General features: G+C 36.8%; 1 long non-coding RNA gene across 1 annotated transcript in view; it reads right to left on the bottom strand.

Annotated features, from left to right (window-relative positions):
• Positions 1-16101, bottom strand: part of LOC147763336 (uncharacterized) — a 39529-nt gene extending 23428 nt beyond the window's left edge. The window contains exon 1 of the long non-coding RNA XR_015333224.1: positions 15905-16101. This is a non-coding gene — a long non-coding RNA (uncharacterized LOC147763336). The remainder of the gene's footprint in view (positions 1-15904) is intronic.
• Between the last annotated feature and the right edge of the window lie 5219 nt (positions 16102-21320).

The raw sequence follows: 21320 nt of genomic DNA, 5'->3' as shown, positions 1-21320 counted from the left end.
ACCTTTATTAGTTACGAAAAGCCCCCTTTTCAACAGGCGCGTTTTATTAATTACTTCATGTCACAAAGTTAATTTATACAGGCAAAACTTTATTTTAAGGAAATAGTTTCACGAAATGAACGAGAGTAAAATATTAGTCGGCACAAATATAAGGCATACAACAATGAGTCATGTTATAGATCATGTTATGGGCCATGTCGGATTATAATGGCATACCTTGATGCAAAACAGTCTATCGTTTCTTCCACCGCGAGTCCCTTTATTTAATGTAATGTATTACTCATTACCCGTTTCATTTGACACTCTCTCTTTTTATCTCCCTTCCCCTTTCTCTTGTTAGAAGGAGGGTACATAATTAAGCACTCAAAATCTGCACCACCAATCTTCAGAAAAACAGAAGTCAACGAACCAGTGGGCTGATCCACAACATCTGACACAGCAGAATGAATCAAATAACAGCTAGCACAAATTTATATGCAGTTAGCTATAGTGTCACTACATACATAATCAGCTGCACGCGCGAAGCTGTTGAACAAAAGGATAGTTCGCTACGGGAGACCGTTTGTTTACATAAGTACTCTAAGGGGGCGTGGCTACCCAGGCGACCAAGGGATTAGGCTAGTTACTATATGCCGTCAACAATCGTTTAGCGACCCTATCATTATACACTCTCTCTATTGTATTTTCCACCGCATTAATCGCAGTGTAATCTTCAAATGGTCCACGGGGTAAATGTACACATTCTTAATCCGAGTACGGTAGTCAACATACAAACTCTATGCACTGAAAATGTGAAGACAAAAACTGACTATTCTGATGAAAGTTAATCTGTGTGGTCTGTTGATAATATTATAAGATTAAACTCTTCATTTTCTACACCAAATTAAGCTATGTAAGGTTAACCTTTAATTTACTGTAGAAAGTGAAAGTGAAAGAATATTATATATGAGCACCATTCAGATGGATAGGCAGCAGCATAACCATACTGGCATATGGATAAATTGCCTGGGTAAGGCCGACCAAAAGAAACCACACCCAGAGAAGAGAGAATGTGAAAATGCTTTCCTCGTAAAAAACGTTTCATGACATTTCGAAATTTGACTGCCACATTTATCAAGAACAGAACACACAATGTTTCCGAGCTACCACCAGGAGACGTCTGCACGATTGCCGTTATTTTGACAGGGTTTTTGTGAGGAAAACAGTGATCGTCGATACAGGAACAGTCTACGTCCGTCGAGTCAGATGGTATACTGGAACTCTGGAATGTACACCATCCAATAGCTGGGTATTGATACTGTTCTCAGATGAAAGCAGGCTAAGCTTTGTCAGAATTTATGGTTGCGTAGGGATTTCGAGAACAGCAGGTAAGAAGTACCCTGTATATTCCCAATTTTCTGTCTCCAGTCGACAGGACGCACCCCACATAAGTCATGCATGGGTGCACTGGCTACTATAGTGAGTGCCAGCTGACAGTGGTCAAAGGGAACCTTAACGCAGGCCCTTGCTTTCAATTACTGGAAAGGAATTCTGTCGAGGATATCTTGATCACCCATTTATGCATCAGGATGATCGTGCTACTCCATGTGCAGCCAATGCAACAATAGTCTAGTTATGTGCGAACCCAATCCAAACCTCATAGGTCCGGCTCAATCCCCAGAACAGAACCTCATTGAGAATCAAAGATAATTAAAGCTTGGGATGTCCTCGGATATTGATATCTGAGGGATGACTCTACAAACAAAAATGATCTTATACTATCTTTGTACCGTATGTGGAATGCCACCACTCCGCAAACGTTGCAGAACTTGTTGAATCCAGACACAGACGCGAACAGGTGCGCCCTCCAGGCCCGAGAATACTGTACCAAATACTAAAATGTGGCCTCGATTTTTTACTATGGTTAGTTTATTCATTGGTGGTACAATGGTTAAACTTTTAAAAATATCCTCTTAGAAGCTGAATACAAAACATTGGCTCATGACGTGATTCTCTGTATCACTTTACGCATTGAATTAGGGGTGACACTGTTTTTGCTAGGCGATTAAGTAACATGTAGGCTATAACTTTTAAAATCTTTTCCTTGGGCCCACTCGCACCAATGGGGGGTAAATATGCGTGGCTGTGACTATCGTATACTACACGTTTGGATTGCTCATCATCCCAGATGACACATAACGTTTTGAAAAAAAATTAGAATAATAATTATTAAGTTTTTTAAAAACATCTTTTTTTAGACCAATAGGATAATTGGGGTGTTTAAAAAGTTATTGTTTTGAATGAACACCAATATAGTTTGTGAAGAGTTTATTTCAATTGTACATATAACTTTTAACAAAATATTGTTAAAGAGATGACGACTCTTCATTTTGACGGAAAAAGTGTCATAAAATTTCCTGATTCCTGACTGATGAATCCATTCAAAGTTAATCGACTTAAAAACTTTTGGGTTTAAAAAAATCTCTTAAGAGGTTATTTCGGAGGATAGCAATTAATGTCGGTCCTCTAGATTTGTTTTGCGATATCCGGATATTACGTTAAACCGCCATTTTGGTGGTAAATGCAATTATTACATTTTTATGTGTTGTTTATAATGCATTTATTGGGGAAATTTACTTCCCATACGAATATTTTTCATCCATTCCATAATGACTGATGGAGTATATATGTATAATAGCAGTATCTTGACCATGTTTGGCCATAGTAAAATGTATGTTAACGTAATGAAGATGTTTCTTTTAAAGTTATTAGAACACTGCAGTGCTTGAAGTCGACTTTCTTTGAACTTTTTGAGTATCCATTTATTTGTAAGCTTTGTTATTTTTAAAAATTAAATAAAGTAATTTTGTTTGTCTAATTGTAGGTGACAAAAACATATCTAAAACGTTTTTTCCATAAGATAACGTTATCATAACGTTAATATATCTTTTCTCTTAGCTATAAAAACTTAGCTATATAAAAATGTTAAAAAACTCCACAAGATAACGTTCTTTAACGTTATTCTGACAACACTATATAATATTTTTGGCTAGCTGATGGGCTGTCAGTGTTTTTATCATTGATCGGAGAAACGTTGTAAGAACGTTTTATTAACGTTTATAAATTTTGATGAAATTTACAAATTATACTTTTTTGTTAACTAAAATATGCATAAAGGACTTCAAATTTTGCTTCACTACGATTTGCAGTTTGTCGGTTATATTTATCGAGACAGTAAGCAGCTGGTATCGACATCGGCAGCGTTGGGCACAGTCTCAGTGGCAATCGTTGCCAGCCCAATGTTAGGCCGCAAGCGTCTCACGTTGTTTGATCTACAACTACTGGCTTTTTACAAATTGGGTTTGGGGTCAGTGGGTGACTTGGGTGGTGCGGTTATTAAATCCTTTGGACTTTAGGTACTTTTAACCTTCGCGAAATTATCGACATGTGATGAAAAGCTTAAATAAATCATTAAACTGAATAAACCTTAAAGTTTTAGTGTTCGTTATTTCGGAGAAGGATAAAATAGACTGTAAAAACGAATTTTATCACAATTATTCTGAAGGCGTTTTAAAGAAATCTTGATAATTGTATGTTTTTCCGATGAACTGTTTTATCTTCATTTTAAGAATGAAATTCTAATAAATGTACTCGCAAGGAAAGCTAACACAGGGGTAAAAAAATCCACCTGTGGATTTTTGAGAGAAGTGAAGTTTTTGACGGTTATTTAACCCTATCCATAAAATGGTCCGCCTTAACACATCGAAATCTGGGGAACGTATATTTCCAATGGCAATATAGTCATGGTGAGCTATACGCAGCACACCCCCCAAAAAGCAGTCAGCTTAAAAAATGGTAAAATGTTATGCAAAAGTATTGCAAACTTTTCAAAAAAGTTTTTAGAAAACGTTTTGGAAATGTTAATTTGTTTTATTTTTTTTTTCACTTATTCACAGCATTATCAAAACGTGTTTAAAACATCAGGAAAGATATACATATTCATGACGTTACCAAAAACGTTTAAAAACGTTTCAAAACGATATACACGTTAACGTTTCCAAAACGTATCCTGGAAATATGTAAATACTTTTTGTATTGTCTGAGATATGTAGGTTCCCTGCACGAGCGCATAAACCACGTGTGTTATATGTACAGGTATATGTATACGGTGTACGCATAGGGGATTTACATCATCATTTTTTAACATTTGTTTGTAATTTCCCCTTCTTATTTTACCATTTTAAAGCATAATATTTGCGATAAGTGGGCAATATGTAACGGACTTTCTTTATGGTAACATGAAGATAACATGCATATTTTTGTCAAAAGCTATACGGAAATAACTTTGTGGAATGAACAATTTAAAACAAAGTAGAATTCCTACATTTTTTCACGCTTTTACTCATAAGTTTACGTTGAACGTGCCAGGGACAGAATTTGCCAACAAATTACTAACAACAAATTAGATAACTACCTAGGCATAATTACTCCCCATTGGTGCCCACGGACAGTGTTTGGATGAATGGGATGAAAAGTAGCATACGCTGGCATTTTATGATATTATTATTTCTCATATAATGCTTTCAAACATCAATTATTGGCAAAGTGTGTATTCAATCAAGAAATAAATGGAGATGGTCAATTAAATAGGTAAAAGAGAAGATGGTATTACATAGACAATTAAGAACAAACAGTATCTATAAATAAAACAGAATTACAGTTTGAATTTAAGGCTATGAGATGACTCAAGGCTATGAGATGACTCAAAAAAAATTCTTATGGAGCCACATGACATTTAGAGAAAAGGCTGATTAAACAAATGACACAAGAAAAGACAAGAAAGTTTAACAACACTTGTTATGATCGGTTACTTACTGTGCCTGTTTGTGGCTTACACCAGTCCTTTTCGTGCGATACATCAATTAGTACTCCCAATTCGAGAGGGTCAAATCCACGATTTATTGTTGGACCAGCTGAAAGTTCGTCAAAAATACATTTCCTTTCTGGTTACCAAAAATATATTTTATGCAAATAAAGATAATCTAAAAAAACTTAACAGATTTTGAAAGCATTCTATTCTGCATTCACCAGCTTATATTATCATGATAATAATTAAAACTGTCAATAAAGGCACATAAATAGGCAACATCATTACTTGAAGAAGATCACATTAAGTGAATGACCCACCAAAATCTTCGCAATCTGTCATATTGATGGGCATAACAAGAAGGCGGCACAACCAACAGAAAACATTTCTGCTGTATAGTAAGCTCCCAGGAACTTTAAAATACTGCATCATTGTAATTGGAGCGTTTTGGCACCGTTCTTGAAGAAAAATGTTTTCCGGACCACACGTGCTAAACCGCCGAATCCCATCATGGTGACCACTACCTTAAAGAGCGCACGGCCTTCCTGGGATTTCTTTTGGTGATTTGAAATAAAGTGAACATTGTTCGGTAAACTCAATACGCTCAAGAAGATCCTTTATTGAAGTTATGTTAATGACTATCTCGTAAACGTCAGAATTAATAGGAGCGCATTTAAACATAGTCTCCCATACTGAAGTGTCAACTACATTGTTACAAGCAGCACAGTATTTGTTTTTAAAAGCAAGTTGTGTTACAGGGTCCGACACAGGACTGAGAAGGTCAAGGTCAGTTGTGAACCCTGAAAACTCGCATTTTTGGCGGAGAGTTGAGCTGTGGGTTCTACTCGAGCAAGATGAGACCATCCAGAAATAACTGAGCCCTAGCTGTCGGAACTTCGTTGTTGACACATTTTCTTGGTTAACTTTCGTACTCTGGGATCTGCATTCCACCTGATTTCTTGTGACATTTAATTGTTTGATCGCTGTTACATTACGATCAGTTGGCATTTCATTGCAAGACAGATATGGCAGGCAACAATCATTAAATATTTCGCAAAATGAGTCACAGTAACATGTGATGTGTTGCCATGAAATGTCGCCGCCGTTCCGCATTAAACAAAAGTTTTTGTTTGCAGGGAACAGGAATTGTGATCTATTCCAAAAATGTGCAAAACGCCTGACTTCGGAGGAATCGTCCAAGGAGCTGGTGTTAGGGGAAGCTTGAAACGTTTCAAAAATTGGTATTAGACTTGATTCACTGTTGTTTTGCTGTAGATTTATTCTCTTCGTGAGTTCAGTACTGTTGACTGTTGTTATTCCGATTCCATTTGCCTTTCTACGTTGTCTGGAGAACGAACGTTTTGATATAGTTTGGATAGCTTTTCGGAGCGTCTCCTTTTCCCGTAAACTGTCTTTTGTCCCCATACTTCCAGCTGGAGTCAACAAAGTCGGGCTGTATCTCATCTGATTTTGTAAAAATCTGTTTGCAGGAGTTGTTGTACCTGCAAATATGCTGTTTTGAAGGACATTCAGTATGGGATGTTGACTACAACAGATTGCTCCCAATACCAAAAGGAAAAACAAAGACAATGCAGACATATTGATGGTCTTTGAGTTGATGCCGCCAATAAACAAGGTAGACACTTGTGCACTACAGGCTGCAAATCATCATGTTAGTCGTTGCCTCCTTCAACAGATATATATTCTCCAGAACAAAGTCGACGTTTTTTATTGGTTGATGATTAATTTTGCTCATTGTCATGGCAATGTTTTTTCGGGAAGTACATAACTCAGACTTATTCCCATTACTTCTAGACCTCTACCCTTGATGATAGACCTGTGATTCGAACCCTAAAAGATTGTTATGCTTAAATGCGTCCAAACAAATTAACTCAGATGTCTTAAAATTTCCTTTATTTGTTGTTAAGACTTTCGTTTTTTGAAATAAGACTCTGACCTACACTTTATAGAAAGGTGCTGAGGTGAGGTAATTTCTATGTGAACTTTACCTATGGTTAACATTTAATCAGATCTAGTTTCGTAATAGTTGACAGATTGCGTGATTAATTTTTAGACTTCAGTGATCCCTTCGTGACAGGCATTAGGGCTTTGATTTTCTTTTTACTTGTATAGGGAGACCAGAAAAAAAACCCAGCGGGCAAATTGTTGTTTTAACGATGAAACAACGTTAAACCATAACGTTGATAAGACGTTGGATGAACGTTGGATTTGAAAGTTGGATCAACGTCAGAGAAAAACGTTGTATTAACCACAGTTGTTAGACAACATTCTTGCAATAAAAGACATTAAAATGACCTGAAATATTTTTTATTTTTGGTACAAAACAAAGGTACACAATTATAACGTACACTGTAAAATTATCCAAGTGCCTGCTTTGTCTCATCTTTTCAACGTATTTAGCTCCTAAGCATGTTTTGCACCTAAGCATGGTACACCCTTTTAGCCTGGATGTGTTTAGCAGTAGGACATGTCTGATTGCTAAATATATGTAGGGTTTATAGGCATGACATTTAAGTTAGGATTTCCAAGGTTTATATATATTCAACGTTAAAACAACATAATTTGCCCGCTGGGGAGGTGGTGGATAAGTGCTTTCAACTCTGGTATAATAATAACAATCTGTCAAACGGTCATCTCTGAAGGCTTTCACCATGCAATATTATTGTGAACCTTTGTATATTAAAATTTAAAGGACTTATGCTAACACTTATATGTTACCTGAACGTAATGCCCTTGCCGTAGCTTTAGTGCACTTATGGAGATCCCACGAGAACTGTCGAGGAGATATGTGTTTGCCACAGACATTACTATACGCCATCCGAATTATACTCGGTTAAGTTAACTTGTAATGAAAATAGAAATCTATTTTATACAATGATGAAGCCTAGAGTTACCCCCAAAGTCACCTCTTGCAAATACAGTGATATATCTGCTGAGAATACAGTATAATGCCCCGAAAACTTTCCAGAAGGAACAGTTTACTAAGACCTTGCTGGCTTGGAATGTTTTCAAAACACGGACTGATGCGACACCATTTGCAATATTATCCTACACATACTCAGTACCCTTTCAAGAGGCATTCTGCATCTTGTCTACGGAACCTCATGCCCGATATAAGAAAAACCTTGATTTTTCAGCAAAACCAATTGATTCCAGTGGTGGTTGACCAGGTCCCGGTACCAAAGCAGTTCTTCCTTCGCCATATAGAAAGTACCTTGCGATCAAGAAAAGGAACCAAAGCATAAATGGCGAGAGACACGGATGAAAGTCGATCTCTCAAATCAATGATGCGATGCTTGGAGTCAGTATTTGCACACTCAGAACACGAAGTCGTAAATACGGCGATAGGAATCACTAATTCGCGGATCCAAGTAACAAACGACCAGATCGTTTAGTAGGCTTGTCAAATCTTGCATAATGTAAAGTAAGTGGGGTAATATTACATATTTTCATATAAAAAGAAATAACTTTGATATGGTTTCTGTTTGAACGTTTAAGGTAATGTCCTTAAGATACATTTCAAATATTCAAATACCATAGAAGCATTAAATACAGGTATATATTTAAATTTTTCTTCAAACATGAAGTGTGCTCATACTGGTAGTCCATATTTCCTACACATGGTCTTAATTGCATATGACAGACATGAATGAAAATTTCAGGCGTTTATTCACCGACTGTCTTTTTCATACAATTTCACAAGTATTTATTTCACAAGAATTTATTTCTCCGTAATGATCATGCATTCATTTGTTGTCTTTGTGCGATTACAAGGAATTTTTCATTCTCATGTTGCAAACCACCATGCAACATTTCCCTATTAGGTAATTTCTAAGAGACTTGTTTTCATTTAAAAATATTTAAATATTATTTGGATTACTCATGCTTGTACCATATCCATCCTTAGTTTGCATGTGTTTAACACGTGTCAGAAACTTGCAAATCTATTGAGAGATCAGTCAGTCAAATCGAACTATAAGTGACTTTGACATGTTCCATCTTTTCCTATCATGAAAACAATTTCTACGCTTGTAAACTCATAAGGAAGTTTAACTTACACTCAATAACTCCCTATTCTTTCACTCATTTGATTCCATTTAAATCATTTTCTGCGATTAGTAAAAGTGTAAATCAATTACTTTACAACAAAATGAAAATGACAGGTAGCCATGTAAATTTTGTTCGTATGTTCCAACCAGTTTGACGATGTAACTGATTTTTCCCATTTCCTTATTGTATTTTTTAAGTTTGGAAAACAAAGTTTTTCAACGACTTTACTCGCCCCCGCATCGGTATATGTACATGTAACAAGGGCAGATATTGTCAAAAAGTGATGGAAAGCATTTGTGAGGCAATTTTAGCCAACCGTTTAACGCCAACTTTCGTGAATTGCTAGATCGCAAGCACAAGCTGCTGATGCAATGTACAACAAAATAGACGCCAAGGCGTGACGTTCTTGCGCAGTTAGCATAAGGACACTACCCTAAGAGACTGTTTTTTCATTTAGATAGCAAAAAGTACATCAGGGCGACGCTGGAGCATATCACAATAACGAAATAAGTGACACGATGGTCAGTTGCAAAGGAATGCGGCGGCATCGTATTAGCCTCTATGTCACGGTCAATGTTTTCACAAATTTGCCGCTCTTCCCGGATGAGGCTTACTTTGTAATTTACCCCGTTATGGCTAATCACACTCTTCTGTTGGAGATACTTGACAACCTCATCTTGCAACGATTCAAAATGGGTTATACCCTGACCGTATCTGTTGATTTTTCTTTTTAAAACAACTGGGATATTATAGACATATGCTGTTCTTGCAAAGGTCTTGGCACTCGTGACGTTCGTATCAGCTGTCAAGCCCGTACATGTGACCTTCTCTTCCAAAAATGCCCATTCACCCCGTTTGGAATAGGAAAAACTATAAGGTAATGCTTTTTCCGCTATTGATTTACAGTCAGTCCAATCAATGCGGTTTTTAAGAACGTACAGTTCATCTTGGGGGACAATCAATAGCTTTAAGTCGTAATAACCATTGAAGACACCAACTACAGGCGAAAAACACTGGTCTTGTTCCATAGTTTTTGAGGCAAAGCACTGTGCCTGAAATGTCAAAGTCAACTTTATGTACTTTAAATGTAAAAACAAATTACTTACTATTGGAAATTAATCTGAGTGATTCGTTGATTGTTTTAAGATTAAATTTTTTCATTTTCCACACTAAATTAAGCTTTGTAAAGCTTAAATTTACTGTAGAAAGTGAAAAGTTGAATCGTATACTTCCCAAGCAAAAGTGTCACCCTAACGCAATTACGTACATTGCTACAAGGGTACCCATAGTTTAATTTTACTATTACATAAGTACTAGGCAACCGATTATCGTGTAGATTTGGGATGACAGTAGTGGAACACTGACATACCTAGCGTGACCAATGAAATATTCCAACATTAATTATATTTAAATATGCGGCTCCTAAGTCAAGAGGGATACCTATATCACCAAGCCGTTGACATGCCAAATAGCCAGGCTGGGTTGTTACATGGGAACCATTCAGATGGATTGGCTAGCATAACAAAACAGGCACATGGGCAAAATTGCCTGGGGCAAGATGTAGATGTTGACACTCACTGATCGCTAGGTGGTAGCCTATGTAGGTGGTAGCCTATACCAGCTAGCGGTCAGTGAGTATCAACATCTACTCACATCAGTATGATGAAGGCCTTCGCCCAGGTTAGCCGTAAGCTAACGGTACGAAAATATTTCGGCTTGTGTTTGATAATTTTCATTTATGATCCAACTCACAAGCTAATGAACATTTTTGGTCATTATAATAATGATTATTATTAGCTTATTAGAATTTTTTTAAAACGTAGGGATCATGGTTATGTTTTAGAATAATTTTATTAAAGGGACGAATACTTTTTATTTTGGTGGAAAAAGTGTCATAAAGCGAATTTTTCTGGGATTATCGACAATACTACCGATTATTAATGAATCTGTTCCGACATTCAAAGGTAATTGATATAAACATGTATGTGTTTAGGAAAAATCTCTCAAGAGATTGTTACGGGGTAGCAATCAATAACAGTCCTCTAGATCTGTTTTGCGACATCCAGATATTACGATTAACCTCCATTTTGGTGGTAAAATGCAATTATTACATTTTTATGTGTTGTTTACTTGCGGAAATTTTAAATCTCATACGAAGAGGTGTCCTTCCTTTCATGTTAACTAATGGAATACATCATAGCAGTATTTTGACCATGTTTGGCCAAAATAAAATGTATGTAAAACGTTATAAAGATGTTCCTTTTAACCAGAACACTGTTGTACTTGAAGTCTACCTTATTGAAATGAATTACATTGAATAATTTTTCATTCCTACTTAACCCTTTCCATGAAATGGGCCGCCCTCAACATATCGAAATCTGCTGATCATATATTTACAATGGGAATATAGTCTGGTGAGCTATACCCAGCACACCAAAAGTACTCAGCATCAAATATATATATATATATATTAATGCTATTTAACTTCAATTATTGGTAGGTAAAGTGTTTGTTAAATTAAAAACTGAAGGGAGATGGTTTAATAAAATGCTAAAGGAGAAGTATCACGTAGACAATCCTTTGAAAAAGCAAACTAACTATAAATAACACAGAATCACAGTTTGAATTTAATATATGGCTATAGCATGACGTAAGAAAAGACAGGAACGTTTAACAACACTTGTTATGGTTAGTTACTTACTGTGTCTGTTTGTGGCTTACACCAGTCCTTTTCGTGCGACACATCAATTAGTACTCCCAATTCGAGAGGGTCAAATCCACGATCTTTTGTCGGGTAAACTGAAAGTTTGATTAAAATATATTTCCTTACTGGTAAATGCAAATATATGTTATGCTAATTGAAGATAATCTAAAAAACCTTAACAGATATTGAAAGCATTTTGTTCTGCATTTACCAGGTTATATTTTATCATAAGGGTAATTAAAACTGTTAAAAAAGGGACATGTGATGAGCCGAAGACCAATTCAAAATGCACATACATAGCAAACATCATAACGTGAAGAATATCACATTAAGTGAATGACCCACCGAAACTTGTGCAATCTGTAAAAGTGTTCGGTATGGCAGGAAGGCGGCACAGCCAACAGAAAACATTTCTGCTGTATATTAAGCCTCCAAAATCTTGAACATACTGCATCATTGTAAATGGGGCATTTTGGCACCGTTCTTGAAGGAAAATGTTTTTCGGACCACACGTGCTAAACCAACGAATCCCGGTATGATGGCCAATACCTTTAAGAGTGCATGGTCTTCCTGGAATTGCTTTCGGTGGTTTGAAATAAAGTGAACATGCTTCGTGAAACTCAATACGTGCAAGAAGATCTTTCATTGAAGTTATGTTGATAACTATCTCGTAAATGCTTGAAGTAATAGGACCGCACTTAAACATCGTCTCCCATACTGAAGTGTCAACTGCATTGTAACAAGCAGCACAGTATTTGTTTTTATAGGTAAGTTTTGATACTGGATCTGAAACTGGACTGAGAAGGTCAAGGTCAGTTGTAAACCCTGAAAACTCGCATTTTCGGCGGAGAGTTGAGCGTGCTCTACTCAAGCAAGATGAGACCATCCAGAAATTACTGAACCCTATCCGTCGGATCTTTCTTGTTGACACATTTACTTGGTTAAGTTTCGTACTCTGGGATCTGCATTCAACTTGATTTCTTGTTATATTTAATTGTTTGATCGCTGTTACATTACGATCAGTTGGTATTTCATTGCAAGACAGATATGGCAGGCAACAATCATTAAATATTTCGCAAAATGAGTCACAGTAACACGTGATGTGTTGCCATGAAATGCGGCCGAACAATTTCAAACAAAAGTTTTTGTTTGCAGGGAACAGGAATTGTGATCTATTCCAAAAATGTGCAAAAGGCCTGACTTCGGAGGAATCGTCCAAGGAACTGATGTTAGGGGTGGCTTGAAACGACTCGGAACTTGGAAATGGACTTGATTCTGTGTTGTTTTGCAGTAAATCCATTCTCTCCGTGAATTCAGCAGTGTTGACTGTTGTTATTCCGATTCCATTTGCCTTTCTACGCGGTCTGGAGAAGGAACGTTTTGTTATAGTTTGAGTTGTTTTTTTAAGCGACCTTTTTTCCCATAAACTGTATTTTGTACCAATTCCTTCAGCTGGCCTCCACAAAGTCGGGCTGTATCTCATCCGATTTTGTACAAATCTGTTGGAAGGAGTTGTTGTACCTGCAAATATGCTGTTTTGAAGGACATTCAGTATGGGATGTTGACTACAACAGTTTGCTCCCGATACCAAAAGGAAAAAAAAAGACAATGCAGACATATTGATCGACAGTCTTTAAGTCGATGGCGCCAATAAACAAGACAGACACTTGTTTTCTACAGACTGCAAGTCATTATGTTAGTAGTAGCCTGTTTCAACAGATTTTATATTCGCCAGAACAAAGTCGACGTTTTTTTATTGGATGGTGATAAATTGTTGCTAATTGCCATGGCAAATGCCATTTTTCGGGAAATGCATCACTCATATTTCTTCCCATTACCTGTAGACCTCTATTCTTGATGATCAACCAATGCCTCGAACCCTGAAAGATTTTCATGCTTAAATGCGCCCAAAAAAATTAACCTCAGTTGCCTCTAACCTACACTTTATAGAAAGGTGCTGAGGTGAGGTAATTCCTATGTGAACTTTACCTATGGTTAACATTTAATCAGATCTAGTTTCGTAAAATTAGGCATATTGCGTGATTATATTTCCGACTTCAGTGATCCCTTTTAACAAAGCTCGTTTTCTGTCAACTTCTGTGATAATTATGACGGGCATTTCCTCGACCTTCGTGACGGGCATTAGGGCTTATATTTTCCTATACTTGTATGGGGAGACCAGAGAAATAGATAAACGATATTACAATGAAGAAACGCGCTCCTAGGAACATAGCAAACAAAGACAGTTCAAATTCTGGTATTCTAGGAGATGGGAATAATATAAATAATAATATGAATATAAATAATAATATAAAGGTAAACTGTAGCATCTCCAAGAGAATTTCTAAACTTCTAAAGTAGTTTAGGAATTAATGTCACGTGCATTACATTGGTGATCCATTGACAATAATGCTTTACAAAAACTAAGGCTTTATTGAGGAAGGCGGCACAGCCAACAGAAAACGTTCAGGTTTTTTTTTTTACCTTGCCCCAACCTCCAAAAAGTTCCTTATTTGAAAAGTATATACGTCCTACCGGGAAGCAAGATGTCGTCCAGCACATTCCATGTTCGATGCTAAAGTGACGCGACGCTGGCGAGATAACACTGGCCCGATTACTGAGTCGCTTGTGTTTTATGTATACATACCTAGGGATGTTATGTGACCGTGGCGATATGCTGATAACTGAAGCCTGTCCATTTAGCCAATCTTTAGTGAAGATCGAGGGCAGCCTCGAGCCGCTACCCAGAAATATTGCGCTTCACTCGACATGTCTGAGTAGCGTCTCTCGAAAACATCAGATTTAACCTCGATGTAGTCCAGAATTTCACGTCTACATCTTGGTTGAATCAGTTGAGGTCTCTAAAATGCCGAAAACCGAAGACAGAGCTTTACATTTAACCTTCTTGGCATCAAGCGAATAGCGACTTTGCTTGCGTTATATACCTAGACAAATTTAAAATCTCTCACACTCTTAAAAATTTTCAGAAACTTTCCACCTTCAATAATTATTCTTTATCATTTTATTACACTAAGTCATATCATAATTATGGTTATGGTTTGAAAACATTTCAGCCACAAGTGCATACACATTTCTTTTTCAATCTATAACTCTTTAACGACGGTTGTGTTATTTACCTTTTGTTTTTAAGCTGTTCACTCCTTTTCTTTATCAGAAATATCGGCAAAAATCAAATCTATTCCCCTATAAATTTGTTATTGCATGTAGCACATGAATGCTCTGAAAACCAGCACATGTATATTCCGAAACCGCCTCGTACAGTGTAGTAAAATGTCACCAAAACGTAGAATTATTACTCCTGTGGACTTCCGTCTCACTTTGACTATATTCCGTAACTGCCTCGTTGTCAGAAATATCACAAAAACGTAGATTTCTTTTTACTTTGCACTTGAGAAAATTAATTTGACTATATTCCTGTCCGACGCTCCTTGCTTATCAGAAATGTCACTAAAAGAAGTGGATTTGCCTTGGGACCTTTTTTCCGCAGCAGTCCCATCTTGGTGTGGCTCAGCTGAGACGCGCATGGTCAGTGTCGACGGTTGATTAAATACTGTTCAAGCGAGTTGAACTTCTACGACAAGTATTTAGCAAAAATTGACCAAATTGATCAGACATTACGTAAGGATTTGGCGGGAGGTGACCAGCGCACGTAGACGAGATTATTCCATATATCTTCTCTAGCGTGATATAGGGTCACTTTATTCGGTTTAAGGGGTGTTTTAGGATGAAACGACTGTATTTTTTCCTTTGTATGTATGTCAAATAATACACTGTCACCCTCTCGCGATATATGCCATGAACACCTCTCGCTGGCGCTGGCGCAAATTCATACATGTCAGCATGTGACGGTGGTAGGGACATGTAATAGTTTTGGTATGTGACATACACTGTGACAGATGTGACTGTTCCTGGGAGATCTCACACGTGTGACAAGTTTCAACTCGCTGGTATAATAATGACAGTCTGTTAAACGATCACCTCTGAAGGCTGCCACCATGCAATATTCTCGCGAACCTTTGCATATTCAAATTTAAGGGACTTATTCTAACACGAATATGATACCTGTATACAGTATAATGCCCCAGTAACGTTCCAGAAGGAACAATTTATTAAAACTTGGGCCTCGAGTGATTTCCAAACGCGGACTGATCCGACACCAATTGCAATACTACATGTACCTGCACATACTCAGTATCCTTCCAAGAGGCATTCTGAAACATGTCTACGGAACCTCATACCCTGATATGAGAAATAGGGCCTACCTTTCACGTCTACATCTTTTCCAGGAAAACCAACTTGATTCCAGTGAGGGTTGACCAGGTCCCGGTACCGCTGTGGTCACTGAACTTTATGACATCGATTATAAACCCATCTAACATTCGTTTATTTCCAATATTAACCCAAATTAAACTTCGGTAAACTTCAGATGCCATAGTTGGGCATATATGAAAATTCGAAAAAAAAAACAGGTTTGCGTTGGCTCTGAAAGTAAATCAGATTTCCAATGAAAACTGTTTGGTACATGTATGCAGACTCAATATTTATCTCACAAAGGTAGTAAGATTTGCATTGAATTTAAACTGACTTTACTTAGTAATATGCAAAATTTTATGAAACATGATACGTTACTTCACGAGCAGCACAGCTGACACAAGTCACATCCAGTCACATTGCAATCAGTCTCAACCTTTATTTTCTCAGCTAGCACAATCACCGAGTCTGTTTTGAAATAGCTCTATATTATGAAGTTATGTGTTGGTAGTTTTCTGTGTGTTTCAGGCGGGTTATATGGTAGTATTAAAAGGTACAGTGGGATGATACCAGTAGATTATGTCGTACTAGTCAGTAGGAATGAATTAAAAAGAAATGGAAGTCTAAACCTGAAGGTTCCTGTCCAGTCTTCAGTTAAATAATTACAGAACAGGAACAGTTTGAATGTCTAAAATTGTTCTTAAAGCTACAAAAACCCTTTTTATGTAAGCCAGATTTTTTTCATTGTGTTTTTGTTTTATAAAGACCGTGCCCCAATATTTACAAGTCCGAAGCTGAAAATTGATCAGTTAACTATCCGTAAATATGTACGGGGGTAAGTGTGAGAATGCAGGCGAGGATCTTTACATACTTCGCACACACTACAAGGATATAATCTCTCCAGTAAGAACAGTTCTTATGAAGATCATTTCGGAATTGATGTCTCTGTTTTTATCATTCTGATCAACTGCGTGTGTCAATTGTTCCGTTGTAACGAAACTGAGGTCCGTGTAACAGAAAGTCCGCTCTCCACATAGTTATAATGGTTAGGGTTAGTATGACCTAAGTGGGTCGAAATCTAGGACAAGGCTCACCTGTACAAATGAATGGGAAGCGGACACTATTATGAGGGACTCTCTGTCAAGTTACACAGTCATTAAAACATCTTCTTACCGGCACTAAGGAAGTTATGTGTTTTAACCTCCGTTTTTCTGTCTGTTTATTTTTTGTTGATGTGTTGCCAGCCTAATCCATAAAGATATCGATGGGTTTTGATGAAAACTTCTGGATAGGGGATAAATGGGCTAACTATTGGGATCACCATCTGGAACCAAATTTCTTCTCCATTGTGAGATACAGGTAGAGCCAGTGACTTTCACCTTGTTCAATGCATGTCCTCTCAACTACGACTACTTCGCTCTCTGGGTTCTATCCTAGTTTGAACGGAATGTGTCATCGCTAGGCAATTCTCAGTATTACAATATACGATAACACAAATGCGTGATAGGTCTTGCCGCAAAATACGCTTCAACATCTGGCAGCTTGTTTTACACGCATAGAGTTTCACTTTTATCACTTTTGTGGTGTGCCTTTGCCTGTTTCGCCTGATGTCGAATCACGCAAGGCATCAGCTGTTATAGGGCATCAAAAATATAACATTTCTGCTTGTACATGTTTCTGATCGCAGGTGATACGCCGTTTTCAAAAAAATTTTTTTTTGCATTCACGCATGTCATTTTACCACTGACGACATAATTGCATTTTGAGAGAAAAAAATGCAAATATACTTTCAAGTCGCTCATATGTACGATAGGTTTTACTTTTAAAACGTGAGACGATTATGGAATGTTATTATCAATGATGCAACTGAGTACAGTAAACCCATCTCAGCGACTATTCTTGAAAGATTAATTATCCTTGATAAGGCACAAAAATATCAATTAAGGGGCCCATACTTTCATAACCAAAGCATTAAACCTTACTAAACTGGATTGTAGCCCATGCCCTAGTTGCTATGCATGCCATTTTTTTGTGAGAATATTTTGTTAAGGGGAAGAAATTAATAATAATAATAATAATAATAATAATAATAATAATAATAATAATAATATTTGAGAAACCAATTTTGCAATTTTCTCTTTAAAAATATAATGCTGACGCAATTGGCAAAATGAAAAGGAACTTCGGTTGACAATGTATAGAAAAAGAAATTTGATGTTTTCGTTAAACCTTACCCTGCTGTTGGATCGCGTGATTCAACGTGGTGAAACAGGAAAAGGCACACCACAAAGCTTATAAAATGTAGAACTCTATCTGTGTAAAACAAGCTGGCAGATTTTATTTTAGATCAAGACCTTTCTGTATTATCCTTAATTTCAATACTAAGAAGTGCCTTGCGAAAAGAAAGAAATGACGGCCTGCGCACTTTTCTACGTCCACTACGCTTGTTTCACCTGTGCCAGCAGGCGAAAACTTTGACCCTCCGGAGATGGACCCCCTAGGACCAAGAGGTGGAGGCTTAGAGCTGAAAAAACTGCCAAAGCGCATTTTGGATCGAGACGTTTCTGTGATTCCGTTAATTTCAATACTGAGAAGTGTTATGCGATAAGACATTTCATTCAAACTAGTAAAGGACCCAGCGCAGGCCGAAGCCAAGGACCTCATTTGAATACATTTCTGTTTTTTTTTCATTTAGTGTTGTTTAAATTAGGTCCATTAAGATAATTTAACATAGAAATCAATTATATGTATATGTGACTAATTTCTCTTTTAGTGTTGTTTATCTGCAGTTCTTTGTAACTGTACGCATTAATTTATTTGCGATTATATTAAATCCATTTTTTTAATTATAGATAGCAGTTAATTTGTAATCGCACATTTGTAATAAAAAATCATGCCCGACTAATGGATTTTATTAAATAATAAATTATTAAATATTAAAAATATTACACAAACTGATTTGAGGCCGACAGTGCTCCTTATGTTACCTTTCCTGGTCTAAAGTAACTAACCAAGTAGTTTTGAATAACTGAGAATTTTGTTTGCACCGCCATATATCACATAGCAGAACTATTGCGGGATATTTAGACATTGCATGTGAATGAAGCCTTAAACTGGATGCAAAGGCAGGTGACGGAGGTTGAGATGAACAACAGGTGTTAACATGTCATTCTGGTCATGTCTTTTCGATGCACGCTAACGTAGAAACTTGAGGTAGGATTCTGGAAAGGGATTTACTTCACCGGGTTAAAACCAGTAAGATCTTTAATGCGTCTTGTAGTGTTTAGTACAACTGTACATAACCAAAATCATTCTTCAACAAAACATTAACTTGAAACCAACGTTACAGTGTTTTTTGTCTACACACTAATTATGGTGTAATAATTTTGCTAACATAACTTCGCCAAAGTAATTAATGTGCGTGTGTTTGCGGGATTCACATATCCAGTTCAGAAGCTTTGCAAGGTACAAAGAATGCACATGTACTGTACAGCTGAAATCATCTCCAATCAATGTGAACCCATTATGATAAAATCATTAGGAAAAGACAGCACCAACTTTATCAAGTAACAAATAAATCAAGCCACAAATTACCTTTGGCTGTAGATCTCTAATCTCAAATAAACTTTTAAAACGGCTTTATTCAGTTTTTCACGGATAGGATTTTTGTAACATTGTGATGTGTCTTTTTCCTCTTTTCCACTCGTTGAATTAAATTACCGGTGCACCATCTTGTTGGCTAGTGTGGCCATGCTAAATGTCCTCTTGAAGCAGTAAAATTCACAGGAAAATGTCCCTGGAGGGAATTTTTGAGTTCGAACAAACCGTCATTTTTTGCCAGGAAAAGTCCAACCCGGGTAAAAATTGATCTTCGTACACTTTTTCAGAAACAGACACCCCTTTTGGAAATTGCTGGTCACGGGCTATAAAACCTCTTTTTGTGTTTCCTTGATTGTAACCGACTTAAATAATAAGAAGTGCCTATTAAAAAATAAAACAAACTCGAGCATGAAGTTCGAAATCTGGCCTATGACGGCCGCATTTATTGAAGGTCCCTCTAATAAAACGAAAATGAAGTGGATTAGTGATAAACATTGAATAGTTTTGATAAATGATATTAACGTAATGTGTACGCCTGAAATATCTACACTCAAAATATAATTTCCAAACGAAAGTGCACACATTTCAGTTTGTAGGGTTGCTGCAGAAGTTAGAGGTCCGCTTCTGGTAAGGCCAATCAGACGAAAATTTTACCAAAAATCCAACAAAAGGTAACAACCAAATCCAAAAAATTGTAACACGATCAAAAATTGAAAACCAGCATAAAGTTGTGATGACAATATTATTCGCTACAGAGAACTACAGATGTATGCATGAAAGCAGAGTGAAGCGGAGTAGTAGCGCTCACTTGTATAAACACTGTGACGCGAACAAAAAACGGAAAAGAAATTAAATAATAATAATAATAATAATAATAATAATAATAATAAAACTTGATTGGGCAAGGCTACAAGGTGTCTGACCACGGTCGGAGATGCAGCTTTGGACCCTCCATCTTAAAAAATGCAACAAGCAAATTTGACTACGCCAAACTTCCCTTTCTGAAGGAATAAAAAAAAGTACTTATCAAAAATTTTGACAACGCAACTTTCATTATTAAAATTTAGTTATTATTTCGGGTGGTCAGTCGTGGTATAAATCAGTTACAACAACTCGTCATCTACAATATGCGACATTCAAGAGTCTATTTACCTCGACTGCACCTGGCTAATCACACTCTTGTATATCGCCCAATCAGAGGCACAGAACTTTATAAGTGGTAAAATTAATTTTAGTAATTTCTAAGCTCAAACCTTCCACAGAAGCGAATCATACAGCATATATCTTTTCGTGTTGCTTCATTTATTTTTTCAAATCAAATGTCTCATGAAATTTCAAGACGATTCACCATTGCTTGCCATTTTGTTTGGGCCTTAGTGTGTGAACTGCAATTCTGATCACCTAAACAACACTTCACTAAATGGTTAATACTGCTTATCACAAAAGCTCAAATAATTTTCGTTTTAGTGTACTTCAATCAAAGTGTACTTCTATCAATTAGAACTAAAAATACATGTATCTCACTAAGAAAATGACTTGGTTTCTGTGAGCGCTTTAGGGAACAACTTTTCATTTAGATAGCAGAAAGTATTTGCGTCAGGGCCCGTTGTTCAAAACAATTTTCAAGAACTTTCTAGAATTTGGTATGCTAAAACTTTAATTAACCAATTGTATTCAATATGTTTCTAGAATCTTTTAGATCATGGATATCAGTAGAAACTTCTAGAAGCGTCCATACCCTGATGATGTCTGATGATGTAAACGACTAAGCGTATATTAGAGCTCTCTCTGTCATAACTTACTGTTGCTGCCTGCTACTGTTTGACT

The sequence above is a fragment of the Lingula anatina genome, chromosome 2, assembly GCF_051362555.1.
Source record: "Lingula anatina isolate TDL-2025a chromosome 2, LinAna3.0, whole genome shotgun sequence".
Classification (NCBI taxonomy): Eukaryota; Metazoa; Brachiopoda; class Lingulata; order Lingulida; family Lingulidae; genus Lingula; species Lingula anatina.
This window is presented reverse-complemented; position numbering and strand designations above follow the sequence as displayed.